The sequence below is a fragment of the Nilaparvata lugens genome, unplaced genomic scaffold (genome assembly GCF_014356525.2).
Source record: "Nilaparvata lugens isolate BPH unplaced genomic scaffold, ASM1435652v1 scaffold11220, whole genome shotgun sequence".
Taxonomy (NCBI): Eukaryota; Metazoa; Arthropoda; class Insecta; order Hemiptera; family Delphacidae; genus Nilaparvata; species Nilaparvata lugens.
The window spans coordinates 853-3,479 of NW_024089886.1; the positions used below are offsets into that span (position 1 = coordinate 853).

General features: G+C 36.4%; 1 long non-coding RNA gene across 1 annotated transcript; it reads right to left on the bottom strand.

The window, feature by feature from the left end:
* Positions 1 to 239: 239 nt before the first annotated feature.
* LOC120355414 lies at positions 240 to 1,919 on the bottom strand. The gene is made up of 2 exons (XR_005573511.1): positions 1,711 to 1,919; positions 240 to 286 (listed from the first exon to the last, which is right to left on the bottom strand). It is a non-coding gene; the product is annotated as an uncharacterized LOC120355414 (long non-coding RNA).
* Between the last annotated feature and the right edge of the window lie 708 nt (positions 1,920 to 2,627).

Consider the following 2,627-nt stretch of genomic DNA (forward strand, 5'->3'; position numbering starts at 1 on the left):
AGCACTGTAAAAGCACTATTCGAGTCTTTTAATTTCCTCCTAAACAAAGGTTTGCTCTCTATTTCAGTTGTGATAGGCTATTCATTTATTCATTTACGGTACAAATGAAAATTTGTCACTGAAATGAATACAAAATAGTAGGCTAGTTGGATAATTACCTGAAATGCTAGTGCAGTGCAGACGAAGATCTCGCAAGTTTCTTGAGGTATGATTTCAAAACCGACCGAGTAGAATTTTTCTAGTGTCTTGTCCAAATAATTTGTTCCATTTCATCAATTTTCAGAGCCTGTAACAGAACATAGATAAATTGGATGACAATATAATAAATTCACAGATGAATGAATGGAATCACAGTTCACGAATTATCAGACACATCATATGAAAATGGAAATGAGATAATGAATAATGTATAATAGAAATTAATTCATAGATCATCACAATGCATACTTGAAATAATCATGTTTAGTACAAGTTAGAGTTTCTATACTCTTATTAGCTGGGCTCAACCTTTGATGCAGACGGAGAACAGGCCAATGAAATAGCACATCTAGTAAATAATTGATGAATTGGAGGAAAATGACTGCAATACTTTGTGATAGAAGGAATGAAAAACGTAAGGGCAAAATCTATAAAACAGTCGTGTCGTGCGGCCCGCGTTGACATACGGAGCGGAGGCCTGGGCAGTTAAGAAAGCCCATGAACACAGACTGGAGGTCACTGAAATGAAGATGCTGAGGTGGAGTTGCGGCCTAACTGGAAGGGATGGAATCCCAAATGAAATATAATTAATTATTTTTAACAAGAATGAACAGTTGATATCAGATCAGATATAGGCTTAACGGTATCAGCTATCCTCTATAGAAGGTACAGAATCGGCCCTACTGTTCTCCTATCTTTCTCCACTGGAAAAATAGAAGAACAACGTTGCCAATTCTCTGTCTTTTGAAGAGGATAGCTGATACCAGTACATCTGATATTTATGTATAATTATTGCAATGTTGTTCTTCTATTTTTCTCCACTACCTTTAGGAACTAACAATAGATATTGACCAAAGTTGGTGGTAAGATTGACCAAGCTATCCTCTTCAGAAGGCAGTGGCAAGGCAGATAATTGGCAACGTTGTTCTCCTACTTTCCTCCACTGCCATTATAACGTGAACCTCACTATAACGTCTCTGTTTTCAAAATTATCAAGGGACTTTATGCCTCCTATTGTGGTCTCAATCCTGCAATAATATTTCAATATTTCAATGTTATATTTTTAAAGTTGTGTTTCCAATTTACGAATATCTGTGGGCCAAGATTCTATATTACTCTATAGACCTCACTATAGTACTCATCTATTTCACTATCCATGACCAACTGCTAGTTGATAATTCAATTTTGATCTACTCGTATTTTTGACGACACTACAGTCCAATTTTTGAATAATAGTTATTAATGTGTGTTAAAAATGGATTTGAAAATCGAAAGCGCTCTAAACGTGGGTAATAGTTTTTAATAACTATTATTCAAAATTTAGACTGTAGTGTCATCAAAATCGAACACTATAGTGCAATTTTTCAATTAGTAGTAGAAGTATTTCGATTCGGATACTACCAGATCATCAAAATAGATATATTACATAGAGTTGGTGTCTATTAACTTAGTAAGAAGTAAGTATATACTTAATTATAACTGAGAATAAGTAACTTAAGTTGTGTGTCCCACCTGTCTGGTTGACTTCCTTTTCTGTGAGCATCAAGATTCAACATTCATGATTCAAGATCCAAATGCGTCCCCTTCTGTGTCTTCACAATCCACATTGAGTCACTGCAAAAACAGACACATATAATTAAAGTTTACAATCTTACTGTAGAGCACTCATATTTAAAGAGCAAATAATTGTCCATTAGCAGGTGTAACCCGTGAACCCTGGCAACTGAAAACTTTACAAAATCTACCTACTGAGATCTTGAACGATTTAAAAAGGCCTATACCATCCTCAGTAAATAAAGAATCTATAAGCAACATTTCAAGTTAATCAGTTGAGTAGTTGAGACGTGATGATGCGTCGTTTGTGTATTTCCTATCCCAACATGTATAAGCCGATTCCTTCCTTTATTATATTATAGATTTATCATTAGAAGTAGGCTACTTATCAAGTTGATGTTTCAAAAACTAAACTGTTACTAACTGCTAGGTTGGGATAAAACTAGGAAAACATGAGCATTAATGAATAAATGGTTTAAATTATAATGCATAACCAACTTTCTGGACTTTCCAAATAAGAGAGGCTATAAGGAGTTTATTTCGAGGGGCCGAACGACGTCACTTATCAACTCCTAAAATCTAGCTACTGCATCCAAGGCTATCTTATCGTTGCCGGCCCCAACCTTCAACCCTCAGGGTGAGCCGGGTTGAAAGACTCAAAGACAGCACACTATATCCAGTGCAGTCGAGTTTCTAGTTCACCTAGTGCTATCCCACTACAAAATGATTCATGTCATCGATTCGACATCATCTGCTGCGAAACAAGTGAGGCGAATACAGATATCACCGACCACTAGAAACCTGGTGGTGACTTGTAGCAGTCAGTAGAACGCGCTGACACGCGGTAATAAACCGGTGAGCCGCCAAGGCAGTAA